Raw genomic sequence first — 16,048 nt, 5'->3', positions numbered from 1 at the left:
TTAATTTCATGGGATTCTCCATTATTTTACTTAGTAAACTGCAGTGTAATCATTCACTGGTGTTATGCAGTATATCTATCAAGCCATGGTAAATAAAGCGAATGCTACATACCTGTAGAAGGTATTCTCCGAGGACAGCAGGCTGATTGTTCTCACTGATAGGTGATGTCCACGGCAGCCCCTCCAATCGGAATCTTCACTAGCAAAAGCCTTTGCTAGCCCTCGCGCGGCCGTCTTCCCGCCCGAAACCGGCTCGTGCCAGCCAGTCTCATATGTAGCAAGACAAAGAGAAGGGAAGACACAACTCCAAAAAGGGAGGTGGGCGGGTTTGTGAGAACAATCAGCCTGCTGTCCTCGGAGAATACCTTCTACAGGTATGTAGCATTCGCTTTCTCCGAGGACAAGCAGGCTGCTTGTTCTCACTGATGGGGTATCCCTAGCCCCCAGGCTCACTCAAAACAAGAAACATGGTCAATTGGGCCTCGCAACGGCGAGGACATAACTGAGATTGACCTAACAACTTATCCAACTAACAGAGTGCAGCCTGGAACAGAACAAAATATGGGCCTAGGGGGGTGGAGTTGGATTGTAAACCCCGAACAGATTCTGAAGCACTGACTGCCCGAACCGACTGTCGCGTCGGGTATCCTGCTGCAGGCAGTAATGAGATGTGAATGTGTGGACAGATGACCATGTCGCAGCTTTGCAAATCTCTTCAATAGTGGCTGACTTCAAGTGGGCTACCGACGCTGCCATGGCTCTAACATTATGAGCCGTGGCATGACCCTCAAGAGCCAGCCCAGCCTGGGCGTAAGTGAAGGAAATGCAATCTGCTAGCCAATTGGATATGGTGCATTTCCCCACAGCCACTCCCCTCCTGTTGGGATCAAAAGAAACAAACAATTGGGCGGACTGTCTGTTGGGCTGTGTCCGCTCCAGATAGAAGGCCAATGCTCTCTTGCAGTCCAATGTGTGCAGCTGACGTTCAGCAGGGCAGGAATGAGGACGGGGAAAGAATGTTGGCAAGACAATTGACTGGTTCAGATGGAACTCCGACACAACCTTTGGCAAGAACTTAGGGTGAGTGCGGAGGACTACTCTGTTATGATGAAATTTGGTGTAAGGGGCCTGGGCTACCAGGACCTGAAGCTCACTGACTCTACGAGCTGAAGTAACTGCCACCAAGAAAATGACCTTCCAGGTCAAGTACTTCAGATGGCAGGAGTTCAGTGGCTCAAAAGGAGGTTTCATCAGCTGGGTGAGAACGACATTGAGATCCCATGACACTGTAGGAGGTTTGACAGGGGGCTTTGACAAAAGCAAACCTCTCATGAAGCGAACAACTAAAGGCTGTCCTGAGATCGGCTTACCTTCCACATGGTAATGGTATGCACTGATTGCACTAAGGTGAACCCTTACAGAGTTGGTCTTGAGACCAGACTCAGACAAGTGCAGAAGGTATTCAAGCAGGGTCTGTGTAGGACAAGAGCGAGGATCTAGGGCTTTGCTGTCACACCAGACGGCAAACCTCCTCCATAGAAAGAAGTAACTCCTCTTAGTGGAATCTTTCCTGGACGCAAGCAAGATACGGGAGACACCCTCTGACAGACCCAAAGAGGCAAAGTCTACGCTCTCAACATCCAGGCCGTGAGAGCCAGGGACCGGAGGCTGGGATGCAGAAGCGCCCCTTCGTTCTGGGTGATGAGGGTCGGAAAACACTCCAATCTCCACGGTTCTTCGGAGGATAACTCCAGAAGAAGAGGGAACCAGATCTGACGCGGCTAAAAGGGAGCAATCAGGATCATCGTGCCTCGGTCTTGCTTGAGTTTCAACAAAGTCTTCCTGACCAGAGGTAGGGGAGGACAAGCATACAGTAGACCTTCCCCCCAGTCCAGGAGGAAGGCATCCGATGCCAGTCTGCCGTGGGCCTGAAGCCTGGAACAGAACTGAGGGACCTTGTGGTTGGCTCGAGATGCGAAGAGATCTACCCGCACCACTCGGGAGTTGAGCGACCACTCGTGAGGTTGCATGACCCTGCTCAACCTGTCGGCCAGACTGTTGTTTACGCCTGCCAGGTATGTGGCTTGGAGCACCATGCCGCGACGGCGAGCCCAGAGCCACATGCTGACGGCTTCCTGACACAGGGGGCGAGATCCGGTGCTTGTTGATGTAATACATGGCAACCTGGTTGTCTGTCTGAATTTGGATAATTTGGTGGGACAGCCGATCTCTGAAAGCCTTCAGAGCGTTCCAGACCGCTCGCAACTCCAGAAGATTGATCTGCAGATCGCGTTCCTGGAGGGACCAGCTTCCTTGGGTGTGAAGCCCATCGACATGAGCTCCCCACCCCAGGAGAGACGCATCCGTAGTCAGCACTTTTTCTGGCTGAGGAATTTGGAAAGGACGTCCCAGAGTCAAATTGGACCAAATCGTCCACCAATACAGGGATTTGAGAAAACTCGTGGACAGGTGGATCACGTCTACTAGATCCCCAGCAGCCTGAAACCACTGGGAAGCTAGGGTCCATTGAGCAGATCTCATGTGAAGGCGGGCCATGGGAGTCACATGAACTGTGGAGGCCATGTGGCCCAGCAATCTCAACATCTGCCGAGCTGTGATCTGCTGGGACGTTCGCACCTGCAAGACGAGGGACAACAAGTTGTTGGCTCTCGCCTCTGGGAGATAGGCACGAGCCGTCCGAGAATCCAGCAGAGCTCCTATGAATTCTAGTCTCTGCACTGGGAGAAGATGGGACTTTGGATAATTTATCACAAACCCCAGTAGCTCCAGAAGGCGAATAGTGTTCTGCATTGACTGTAGAGCTCCTGCCTCGGATGTGTTCTTCACCAGCCAATCGTCGAGATATGGGAACACGTGTACCCCCAGCCTGCGAAGTGCCGCTGCTACTACAGCCAAGCACTTCGTGAACACTCCGGGCGCAGAGGCGAGCCCAAAGGGTAGCACACAGTACTGGAAGTGACGTGTGCCCAACTGAAATCGCAGATACTGTCTGTGAGCTGGCAGTATCGGGATGTATGTGTAGGCGTCCTTCAAGTCCAGAGAGCATAGCCAATCGTTTTCCTGAATCATGGGGAGAAGGGTGTCCAGGGAAAGCATCCTGAACTTTTCTTTGACCAGATATTTGTTCAGGGCCCTTAGGTCTAGGATGGGACGCATCCCCCCTGTTTTCTTTTCCACAAGGAAGTACCTGGAATAGAATCCCAGCCCTTCTTGCCCGGATGGCACGGGCTCGACCGCATTGGCGCTGAGAAGGGCGGAGAGTTCCTCTGCAAGTACCTGCTTGTGTTGGAAGCTGTAAGACTGAGCTCCCGGTGGACAATTTGGAGGTTTTGAGGCCAAATTGAGGGTGTATCCTTGCCGGACTATTTGGAGAACCCACTGATCGGAGGTTATGAGAGGCCACCTTTGGTGAAAAAGTTTCAACCTCCCTCCGACCGGCAGGTCGCCCGGCACTGACACTTGGATGTCGGCTATGCTCTGCTGGAGCCAGTCAAAAGCTCGTCCCTTGCTTTTGCTAGGGAGCCGAGAGGCCTTGCTGAGGCGCACGCTGCTGATGAGAGCGAGCGCGCTGGGGCTTAGCCTGGGCCGCAGGCTGTCGAGAAGAAGGATTGTACCTACGCTTACCAGAAGAGTAGGGAACAGTCTTCCTTCCCCCAAAAAATCGTCTACCTGTAGAGGTAGAAGCTGAAGGCTGCCGGCGGGAGAACTTGTCGAAAGCGGTGTCCCGCTGGTGGAGCTGCTCTACCACCTGTTCGACTTTCTCTCAAAAATTATTATCCGCACGGCAAAGCGAGTCCGCAATCCGCTGCTGTATCCTATTCTCCAGGTCGGAAGCACGCAGCCATGAGAGTCTGCGCATCACCACACCTTGAGCAGCGGCCCTGGACGCAACATCAAAGGTGTCATACACCCCTCTGGCCAAGAATTTTCTGCACACTTTCAGCTGCCTGACCACCTCCTGAAATGGCTTGGCTTGCTCAGGGGGGAGCTTGTCCACCAAGCCCGCCAACTGCCGCACATTGTTCCGCATGTGTATGCTCGTGTAGAGCTGGTAAGACTGTATTTTGGCCACGAGCATAGAAGAATGGTATGCCTTCCTCCCAAGGAGTCTAAGGTTCTAGAGTCCTTGCCCGGGGCGCGAAGCATGCTCCCTAGAACTCTTAGCCTTCTTTAGGGCCAAATCCACAACTCCAGAGTCGTGAGGCAACTGAGTGCGCATCAGCTCTGGGTCCCCATGGATCCGGTACTGGGACTCGATCTTCTTGGGAATGTGGGGATTACTTAATGGCTTGGTCCAGTTCGCCAGCAATGTCTTTTTGAGGACATGATGCATGGGTACTGTGAACGCTTCCTTAGGTGGAGAAGGATAGTCCAGGAGCTCAAACATCTCAGCCCTGGGCTCGTCCTCCACAACCACCGGGAAGGGGATGGCCGTAGACATCTCCCGGACAAAGGCCGCAAAAGACAGACTCTCGGGAGGAGAAAGCTGCCTTTCAGGGGAGGGAGTGGGATCAGAAGGTAGGCCATCAGACTGCTCATCAGAGAAATATCTGATGTCCTCCTCCTCCTCCCACGAGGCCTCACCATCGGTATCAGACACAAGTTCACGGACCTGTGTCTGAAGCCGCGCCCGGCTCGACTCCGTGGAACCACGGCCACGGTGGGAGCGTCGAGAGGTAGACTCCCTCGCCCGCACTGGCGAAGCTCCCTCCGCCGATGTCGACGGGAAGCCTTCCTGGGAGGCGACCGCAGTCGGTACCGCAAGCGGCACCAATGTCGGAGACCTCACCCCGGCCAAGGGGCCAGCCAGCGCCTCACTCGACGGTACCGGTGGCGCAACAGCTCTCCCAGGATCTCTGGGAGGACGGCCCGGAGACTCTCGTGCAGAGCGACTGTGGAGAAAGACGTGGAAGCTGATGCAGGTGTCGATGTCAGAGTCTGTTCCGGGCGTGGAGGCTGTTCCGGGCTGTCCATAGTGGAGCGCATCGACACCTCTTGAACAGAGGGTGAGCGGTCCTCTCGGTGCCGATGCCTACTGGGTGCTGACTCCCTCGGCGACCCAGAGCTCTCGGTGCCGATACGGGAAGGGGACCGGTGTCGATGCTTCTTCGACTTCTTGGAACGAAGCATGTCATCGGAGCTTCCCGGCACCGACGAGGAGGACATAGAATCCAGCCGTCGCTTCCTCGGGGCCGAGGCCGAAGAAGGTCGGTCTCGGGGGGGGGGGGGGGGGGGGGGCTGTACCGCAGGAGCCCTCAGGGTAGGGGGAGACCCACCCGAAGGCTCACCGCCACCAGCAGGGGAATGGACAGCCCTCACCTGCACTCCAGTCGAAGCACCACCGTCCAACATCAGCAGAAGTGGAGGTCTCGGTACCGCCGACGCAGCCTTCCGATGTCTCAGCCCCAATGCCTCGATGCACTCGCGGCCGAGGACGGAGGTCTAGACGCTGTCGACGTCGATGCACTCGATACTCCCGGTGCCGATGCCGACGAAGAGCCCGAGAACAAAACGTTCCACTGGGCCAATCTCGCTACCTGAGTCCGCTTTTGTAAAAGGGCGCACAGACTACAGGCCTGCGGGCGGTGCCCAGCCCCCAGACACTGAAGACACGACGCGTGCCTGTCAGTGAGCGAGATTACCCGGGCGCACTGGGTGCACTTCTTGAAGCCGCTGGGAGACTTCGATGACATGGCGGAAAAAAATCACGCCGGCGAGATCAAACTCGTGATTGCGTAAGGCACCAAAAAGAGGGGGAGAAAAAAATTCGACCCGAGGCCTCAAAAGGGCCTACCCCGAAGACGAAAAGAAACTTACCGGGGCAAAAACTGGAAATAGAGGAAAGGGAAAAAGACCGAAAAGGTCTTCTGAAATCTTTTTTTTTTTTTTTGCGAAAAGTCAAAAGAGACGCGCGAGGTCAACTTAAGGGGCGCGAACGGCGTAACACGACCGTACCGAGCGCGGACAAAAGACTGGCCAGCACGAGCCGGTTTCGGGCGGGAAGACGGCCGCGCATGCGCATCGGCGCGCGAGGGCTAGCAAAGGCTTTTGCTAGTGAAGATTCCGATTGGAGGGGCTGCCATGGACGTCACCCATCAGTGAGAACAAGCAGCCTGCTTGTCCTCGGAGAAATAAATGTTCTTTCATATACTTTAGAGAGCATACAAACAAGCATATTAGTAATTTTGACATTATCCTGTTTTATTATGACTGGCCGCTCATATTTATATTAAGATGCTCATCCCCCTCCCTAAGAAATACCCTTTCATACCACCATCAATTCTTATACTGAAGTACCCATCCATAGTAAAAAAACAAAAACAAAAAAACCCACACACTCACCAAAACTAAAAAGTAACTTGATTGGTCCAAAAGTGAAATACGCCATAAACCTGGTCAAGAAGATCAAGACCTAGTTTTCATGAGTTTCTGTTATTTGCCTTTCCTTAGTTTGATCCATCATAGGCCAAGCTGAATAAAGCTTTAAGGGGGATAATTTTATAAACCTTTTTCTACATATAGGGCTTGCTTTATATGTAAAAAAGGTGCTTGTGTGTGTCCCCATAAAGTTGCACATGGAAAGCATGCACCAAGAAAAAGAAAACATGACTTTGATCTGTATATAGGCATAAGTTTGGGCAGAGTGGAGGAGGGATTGTAACGTAAATGGGTGCCCTATGCATGTACACCAATTTTGGAGCAGGTTTGTGTGTACACTGGCACTGCATAATAGTGTAGGTGGCTCTGGAATCCTATTTTCTAAAGCCACCTGTGTTGCCTTAATAAAATTATCATTACGAAAATAGTGTCAAATAGAATGTGTTACTACAACCACATGTTCTTTTTCACGAACTTCGACGTCCATCTACAGAAGAGTTCACAATTTACATTAAATATCGTTCACTCATATTACCCAGATACCACATCAGGTTTTATCCCATGTTTACACTTTACCATCTGTCTAAAAGTTGTAACTCTTTTTACCTAATCAGAAGCCAATACACTGATTTTTTTTTTCTTCACCTGTACTATGTCCAAAGTCATTCACGCTATTATTTGTCTAAGCCCCCTCCTATAATAGGAAAGACAAACAAATCTGATTTAACACAGAAGTAGATTGGTCAATGCTAACTATGTAGGCACCTATACTACTACTAAACATTTCTAAAGCGCTACTAGGGTTATGCAGCGCTGTACAGTTTAACAAAGAAGGACAGTCACTGCTCAAAGGAGCTTACAATCTAATGGACAACATGTGCAGACAGTCAATTGGGGCAGTCTAGATTTCCTGGATAGAGGTAAACTGATTAGGTGCCGAAGGTGACATTGAAGAGATGGGCTTTGAGTAAGGATTTGAAGATGGGCAGGGAGGGGGCTCTGCGTATGGGCTCAGGGAGTTTGTTCCAAGCATAGGGAGAGGCAAGGCAGAAAGGGTGGAGCCTGGAGTTGGCGATGGTGGAGAAGGGAGCAGAGAGGAGGGATTTGTCCTGTGAGCGGAGGTTTCGGGTAGGAGCGTAGGGGGAGATAAGGGTAGAGAGGTAGTGGGGGGCTGCAGATTTAGTGCATTTGTAGGTTAGTAGGAGAAGCTTGAACTGTATGCGGTATCTGATTGGAAGCCAGTGAAGTGACTTGAGGAGAGGGGTGATATCAGCATATCGGTCCAGGCGGAAGATAAGACGTGCAGCAGAGTTCTGATCGATTTGAAGGGGGGATAGGTGGCTAAGTGGGAGGCCAGTAAGGAGTAGGTTGCAGTAGTCAAGGCGAGAGGTAATAAAAGAGTGGACGAGCGTTCGGGTGGTGTGCTCAGAGAGGAAAGGGCGAATTTTGCTGATGTTGTAGAGAAAGAAGCGACAGGTCTTGGCTATCTGCTGGATATGCGCGGAGGAGAGGGAGGAGTCGAAGATGACTCCGAGGTTGTGGGCAGATGAGACGGGGAGGATGAGAATGTCATCGACTGGGATAGAGTGGGGGGGAGAGGAGATGTGGGTTTGGGTGGAAAGATAATAAGCTCTGTCTTGGACATGCTCAGTTTCAGTGGTGGTTGGACATCCAGGCAGCAATGTCAGATAAGCAGGCCGATACTTTGGCCTGGGTTTCCGCAGTGATGTCTGGTGTGAAGAGATAAAGCTGGGTCTCGTCGGCATAGAGATGATATTGGAAGCCATGAGATGAGATCAGCGAGCACAGGGAAGAGGTGTAGATTGAAAAAAGAAGGGGTCCATGGACAGATCCCTGAAGAACTCCAGAGAGCGTGATGGGGGTGGAGGAAGATCCATGAGAATGTACCCTGAAGGTACGGTGGGAGAGATAAGAGGAGAACCAGGAGAGGACAGAGCCCTGGAACCCAAATGAAGATAGTGTGGCAAGGAGTAAATTGTGATTGACAGTGTCAAATGCGGCGGATAGGTCGAGGAGGATGAGTATGGAGTAATGATCTTTGGATTTGGCAAGGAACAGGTCATTACAGACTTTGGTGAATGCCGTTTCTGTCAAGTGTAGAGGGCGAAAACCAGATTGAAGCGGATCGAGGATGGCATGAGAGGAGAGAAAATCGAGGCAGCGGCTGTGAACGGGCACATTCAAGTATCTTGGAGAGGAAGGGTAGGAGGGAGATGGGGCGGGGCGATAGTTGGAGGGGCCCACTGTTTAAAACAGATCCACTAGTTTTTAAAATTCACCATCAGACTGTGTTTATCCATTGCCCACAATAATGATATTGAAAATATGTTTCTTAAATGTTAACAGCAGTGGATTTTTTTTTAAACAATACAGACTCATGGGTTTTAGATCTGAATATCAAGTGGCCTCTCCTTAATTATTTGAAAGAACAGGGTAAAATATCAGTTTATCAATTTGCAGTGCACACAGGGAATGGGGCAAGCTGGCCTGCAGCAGCAATTTGTATTACAATGCAGGTGGTAATGCAGACTTTGCCACAAGCTATTTCCACAGATGTACTACTATGAACAAATGGCATTTATTTTTGTTTTCCAGAAACAGAGCCGAACTACCCCTGAAGAAGGATGTGCCAAAACGATGGCAGGTTGAGGTCTGTTCAAGAATCTGACATTTTGAATTGCAGGAAGTCCTTTAAGCCTGTGCGGGTGTGTGCAAGATCATCCCAAAACATAAATCCACACTAATAAGTTGTGAGCACAATGCACCTGGAAAAAAAAGTATTTTGTTGGGCTTCAAAAACAAGGCATATGATTGAACATTTAACGGCCTGCAGGAAAACACAGCTGGTGTTTACCACTGTTGATGGCCCTTTTTTTTTTTTTTTTTTTTTTTAAATACCCAGGTCTTGTATTTGTTTAAATAAGAGCCTTTTCGGACTCCTTACATGGTCACTATTATAATCTCAAGCTCTCAAAAAAGTTTAACACATTACTTATTTGTTGAAAAGAAAGTCTACATCTAAATATATGTTGCTTAATATAACATCAACAAAACTGTGCTATCGCATTGGAGACTTCTACAATGAGGTCAATCCAGCAAAGGGAAAATGATACACATTTGGCAGTAGATTCGTGTCAAGTTCGTTCAGGATGGATGGATTTTCTAACTGCTCTGAAATAGCAAAGTCCTAGCCTACGACTGAGGGATTAAACTGGGCGGTTTTGTTAGGCCTCCAACTGACCTTCCCATCATCACTAATCTCCCTTCAGACAGTGTAAACATTGACCCGAGGCAAAAAACTCCCTTCTTGGACAAGTAATTATCCTCCTCTCCTCCCAATACTGCAATAGATTATTTCAAAGAACTACAAAAAAAACTGTAGCTTCCCTTCATGAAAGCACGGGAGTCCTATTAGACACTTCATTTCAAATAATTTATTTAACCTCCCTTTCAATGATCAAACAGGGATTTTTTCGTTTAGGAAAACGAACTTACTTGAAAAAAAAAAGTCTAGATCTGAATTAAGAACAAATGTGATAAGACTGCTGGTTTCACGTCATAAGATAAACAAATATAACGGTAACCTAAAATATTTTAAATCACATCCTCCCCAAAAAAGCCTAAGATGTACTAATTGAAAATCAGCCTAGGAAGAGTATCGCCTCCCATTACTCTACAGATAATAAGACTTAAATCCCATGTATCATTTTAGATATAGAAACCAATAAAAGTTTACTAGCAGAAATCTTCTACTGAACAACCTTTGTAAGGTCATAATCGGTGAATATTTACACACACCCATACAAAAGAAGGCTAGATAGAATAAAAGCTGCTTTTACACCCAGACATATCTACACAACCACCATATATCACGGAAGGGTCTTTAAACACGAAAGGAAAATAAACCCGAGCACCTGCTTCAACATTTACAAACACAGGCCACAACGAATCTCACCAACAGACCCTAAAGTAACCAGAACGGTTAAGACAAACGCTCTCACATCGCCATTTAGCTCCAACACAAGGCCCAGAGCTACGTTTAATCTACTCTCCCATCAGCTCCTAACGCGGCCTCCCCACCCCGGACTGCTGCCCGCGGCTACACTGCTTAACCCGAACTACTACTACTCCAGCCTTAACCCGAGACCCCCCTGCTCCTAAGCACTGGAAAGTGAGCTACTACAACTCTCCTCGCTAACCATGACGAGGCCTAATAGGGGGGGCAACGCGCCTTCTCCTCCTCCTTCAGTAAAGCCCCCGCACCGCTTCCATCTACTTCACCAGCAAACACGGGCCGCTGACCTGCTGCCTTCCCCCAACCTATTTCATTTCATTAAAACAACAAGAAAGAAAAGGTTTCCCCCTCTTACCAAAGAAACTTTTCTCTCATTCGGCTTTCACGCTAAACGACCATGTCCACGCCATGGAACGGCCTATATCCGCCGTCCGTTTAACTTCTAGCAGCAACTGCTGGTGGTGGTGAAAACGGAACGGCGAGAGGAGGGAGGGGGAGAGCGCGAGCCACCTTCCTACGCCTCCGATTGGTCAGGCAGCTGCCAAACAGGGGCGAAGCGATTGGCTCTGGGAGCTGTCAGGGAAAATGCCGTTAAAAAGATATCGGGTCCGTGCCCCGTAAAGCTTTCGAATAGACGAGCACGTATTTTGGGATTCCTGAGCTCATGGATACTGTGGCCGTCCTCATCGCTCACTCCAATGCAGTTATTTACTTCCTAAACACACAGAGGTAAGTTACTTCTATGGTTTAGTTTATTAGGTATGCGATCATTACAGTCTCCGAGCTTACATTGTTTATTTTACTTTACGCGTCTTACCGAAATGAAGCAAAAAAAGACCGGCCAAAGAGTAGAATCGGAGTATTGTTGAAGTTTTGAAACGCGACCGAACTTGAATAGGCGGGTATAAGTGGGGCTAGTCTAAACCTCTTCTCTAACGTGATTGGTTGATGAAGTTGATTGATCTTCCTTGGAACTAATGGGTGAAAGCACGGCTGAGAAGGACGAGATGTGGAATGTCCATTTGTTTTCGTCAATGAGAAAGAAGTGGAGGGTGGAGGGCTGAGGAGGAGATCAGTAAATGCCCGTATGTAACAAAAAATGAAATCATCACTGACCAATCAGCAGGGTTAATGACGTCAGCCATGAACCAAAACACTAGTTTAACCTGTCCGTCACAGAATTCGGAGGAGGTTACATGTGTTGAACTAGATAGCACAGGCTCCGTTTTGTATTTTTGTGTTTCCATTTGCGCAGCACACAATGCAGTTTAGTAAACATGAGTCATTTAATTTCCTTATGTTTGTGAGGTTACCTCAGGCCAGAAATAAGGAACTATGGTTTACATTCTGGAAGCTGAAACCCCACCTTATATTTTATTCTTTCCAACCCAACAGAAGTTGGAAAGAATTATACAAAAGGGAGTCAAGAATATTTGTCTGTCTGTCCTTCTGTCTGGGAGAAAAATAACTCTCTGAACATTTATTAGAATGGGATGAAGTCTAACATGAGGTAAAAACAGGTTAAAAAAGACACAAGTTTGAAAATGGGCCAAACATGACTGGGAGTTCCAGAAATGTAATCTGCTGCCCCCCACCATCCCAACAAACACACACAAAATCCAATTAAGAAGTTCTAGCTTCTGTAGCGGAAAATAATTCATGGAATAGGACAGGGGTGTGCTGGTAAATTTTTAACAACAGGCTCTTTCTCCGGACGTAGCCAGCTCTGCAGTTGAAAGGGCCAAGGGTGGCCGGGGGGGGGGGGGGAGGAGGGAGCAACACTTGCCTCTCTCTCCTCCCTCCCTTCGTGCAGGCACACTAGGCATACCTTTGCTGGCAGCCAATAAATGAACTGCCACCACTCCCAACGTCTTGCTCTGAGCAGCATGCTGGAACTTCTCTCACATGCTGGAGAAGTCTCAGCCTGCTGCCCAGAGCTGGAAACAAAGCACGGGGAGCAGCAGCAGTCTATTTACTTGGATGACAGGGCTCAGCATCCCCACCAGCAAAGTAAAACAGAATTCAGCAAGGGGCCCAAGCCCACATTTTGGGAACCAGTTGTTAAAGTAGCCATGGAGGGCCCTTCTTTAACAACCGGCTCCCAAAATTCTTAAGAACTTAACAACCGGCTCTTGCGAGCCTGTGAGAGCCTGCTCCAGCACACCACTGGAATAGGATAAAACTTGGCATGTGGAGAAAAACAGCAAAAAGACAAACTGGGTCAAATTGGACCAGGGGTTCCAGAGAAATGACCCCCCCCCCCCCCCAAAAAAAAAAAAAAAACAAATGGCCCAAATGCATTTCTATTGGAAAAGGAATTCCAGATTTGCAATTGCTCCACCATACTGCAAAATGCCATATCCCCCAAACTGTCCCCTACAACTACCCCCAGACTGACATACCATCCCCTCATACTGCTTCCACACCCAAAAAAATATCCCCTGCAACTGACACACTACCTCTAAACTTCCCCACCCTCTAAAACTACTTCCTACAAACTGCCCTACTCCATAAACCTACTCCCAATTGTCCCACCAAAAATACCCCAAACTACCCCAACACCCTACAAACTTCTCTACCCTAAAAAATAAATCCATATATACTACCACACACCCAAAACCTACTCTACCTACAACTGACGCAACACCCCACAAAGGCCACCAACGACTCTCTCCACCCCCTTCCCGCCGCCAGCCCTCCCCCGCTGCCCTTTCTTTGCGCCGAGGTCCGCTTCCTCCTGCGCCTTTAAAAATATTTGTTCAGCTGGCGGGGGACCCCAACCCCTGCCAGCCAACCCGAGGTGACGTATTCAAGTTCTTCGTCCGCCGTGGCCGACGTGCGGAGTTGAGCGGCTGAATCCAGTTTGGAGTCTGACGTCGTGCGACGTCAGACTCCGAACTGGATTCAGCCGCTCAACTCCAGCACGGCGGCCACGGCGGCCACAGCAGACGAAGAACTTGAAAGACATCACCTCGGGTTGGCTGGCGGGGGGTTGGGTCCCCCGCCAGCTGAAGAAATATTTTTAAAGGCCCAGGAGGAAGTGGACCTCGGCGCAAAAGTAAGAAACGGCAGCGGGGGAGGGGGGTGGAGAGAGTCGTTGGTGGCAGTGGGGGGGTCCGGTAATGGCGGTGGGGGGGTCGGTGGCGGCGGGGGGGGGGGTAAAATGTGCCCCCTCCCTCTGGCTCTGGCCCCCCCTACCGCTGGAGGCCAGATACACCTCTGCTTCTGTGGCATTGTTCCATTTTCCAGCACAGCTAGCTTATCATTCGGATAAAGAGGTACGCTCGCCTAGACACGAGTCCAGGATATTGCTATTTAGTAGTGTTCTGTCAGCTAACTACCTCTTGTATATAACATACCCTACAGGTACCTGCAGATCTTTTTTTACCGTGGTGGGGAGTGCATACCATTTTTCTCTGCTCCTCACAGGCCCGGTTCAGAAAGAGCTGTTCAGTTCTTTTTGGTGTTTTTTCCCCCCATGTTTTTTTTTTTTGTTCCTATGTTCAGATTTTCCTTTTTCCCTTTCCATATTTTTTTAGTTACTTTTGCCCACTTTTAAGTTTCCTTTCCTTTTCCATGTCTTCAGGCTGCATTTAGGCCTTGACTTCAGTCAGGTTCTCCCTTTGTTTTTTCTCTGGTGCTTTGCTCCTTTTCGGCACCATCGAATCATTTGATTTTGACACGGAGGTTTTTCCTTCCATGTCCATGAAAGTTCCCAGTGGCTTTAAGTGCTGTCTCCAGTGCAATAAGACCAACTCTGGTAAAGACACCCATGCTTGGTGTCTTCAGTGTTTGGGGCTTGATCATAGCCCTTACAACTGTGTTCTGTGTCTTTACATGAAGAAAAGGACTCAGGGCTAGATGCACTAAACAATCGTTAGAGCCCTTCCCTTACCGATTCCCTTAGCGAATCAGTAAGGAACGGGCATGCATCAAGGAATGCAAATGAGCTGCTCGTTGTAGCTCACTTGCATTCTCTATTCCATCGTTAAACAGTCGGCCAGTCGGCCTATCAAGCATGTGCAGAGCAGCCAAGCATTATGCTGGCTGATCTGCACATGCCAAGGACATCCTTAATGGATGTCCTTCACCCCCCCCCCCCCAAGATCGCTGCCCATCCCCCCTCGAGATCGCCGCCGCTCGAGATCGCTATCCATCCCCACTCCCCCCTGCATTGAAATGACAGCTTCCCGCAGCCCCGGCCTCCCCGCCATCCGAGGCACCCCTGAGGCACCGCCCCTGCCGCCCCCCCTTGAGGTTGTCGCCGCCGCCGCTCCCCCCTCCACCCGCCCCCCTCCGTCTGCCACCGGGCCGTGCCCTCACAGCGCCTCTCACCTCCATGTGAAGGCACTGCAGCAGGCAATAGCTGATCGCCTCCCTTCGGATTTCCCTCCTTTCCTCCCTGGCCCGCCCTCGTCTTACGTCAGATGAGGGGGTGCCTCAGATGGCGGGGAGGCCGGGGCTGCGGGAAGCTGTCATTTCAATGCAGGGGGAGGGGGATGGGCGGCAATCTCAAGCGGCGGCGATCTCGGGGGGAGGGGGATGGGTGGCGATCTTGAGTGGCGGCGATCTCGGGGGGGGGGGGATGAAGGACGTCCATAAAGGATGTCCATAGGCACAGCTCATCTTTTTTTTTATATATATAGTAAAGGACGACCTCGGGGGGGGGGGGCTGAGCTAAACATGCTGTGAGACTTCCAGGTCGAGCACTTTTTTCCCCCATTTTTTTTTTGTAACATTTCAATCCTGCGCAGCCCCAACAACAAGTACAGACCTCTTGTTAGATTTTCCAGCGTTAAGGCAATCGGAAAAGGTTAGTGCATCTCATTACAATGGGGTTTCTACACAATTTGCTCATCTGCATTCCGTTTTTGTTAGCTGCTACCATCGTCGGAAAATGGCCTTTAGTGCATGCCGGGATTTACTACTTGCTCGTTAATGGCTCGTTAATTGCTCGTTAAGTTTAGTGCATCTGGCCCATAGTTGGCCAGAGAGGCTCAAGAAAAGATTTTTTGAGCTCAGTTCGAATCCTCGACAGCAGCATCGGCATCAGCTTCGGGTGTTGCAACAGCATCGGGAGCATCAGTCTGTATGGCTGCTAGACCTGTAGACACTGGGAGCAGTTGTGCATTGAGTGGGTCTCCATCTGCCTTGGTGCCAACTGCTGTACTGAGCCCTTGGGACTGACCTTTGTCAGACCCGACCCCGAGGCGATGGGAGGATTTGATGTCTTCCTTGTCGGCACCGAGGAGCCTGGATGACCGGCATCGGGTGAAGGCCAAGAAGCATCGGCATCAATCTCCCTTGACACACAATGCCAAGAGCTCCAGGGCGCTGAGGGAGTCGGTACCCAAGAAACGTTGACACCAGGAGGACCACTCCCCCTCCATACAAGAGGTGCTGGTGCAACGGTTTCCCTGCAGCCAGGACCAGCCTCCCGTCTCAATCCCCAGCAGTTCTGAAGTCTGTCTCTAAGCCAGAGCCCCAGCCTTTCCCGGTGTTGGCCCTCGATGAGTGCATCTAGGCCTTGTTCCCTGAACTGGTGGTTGGCTTCATTCGAGTGCATCAGCGTCGTGGTTGCCTGTGCCTGCCATGCCTCCCATTGCAATCCTG

General features: G+C 50.2%; 1 protein-coding gene across 3 annotated transcripts in view; it reads right to left on the bottom strand.

Annotated features, from left to right (window-relative positions):
- The window catches only part of PPM1B (protein phosphatase, Mg2+/Mn2+ dependent 1B), a 146,265-nt gene extending 134,927 nt beyond the window's left edge, over positions 1–11,338 (bottom strand). Inside the window, exon 1 of one of the 3 annotated variants that reach the window (XM_030195800.1) lies at positions 11,253–11,338. The gene's annotated coding sequence lies outside the window, so the exon portion shown is untranslated. Of the gene's footprint in view, positions 1–10,790; positions 11,038–11,252 lie in introns of those variants that run through there. The other 2 variants (XM_030195799.1, XM_030195801.1) reach the window with 2 other exon arrangements.
- Positions 11,339–16,048: the final 4,710 nt, after the last annotated feature.

Source organism: Microcaecilia unicolor, chromosome 3 (genome assembly GCF_901765095.1).
Source record: "Microcaecilia unicolor chromosome 3, aMicUni1.1, whole genome shotgun sequence".
NCBI classification, from domain to species: Eukaryota; Metazoa; Chordata; class Amphibia; order Gymnophiona; family Siphonopidae; genus Microcaecilia; species Microcaecilia unicolor.
The sequence above is the reverse complement of the archived record's forward strand: the minus strand, read 5'-3'. Positions and strand labels throughout refer to the sequence as shown.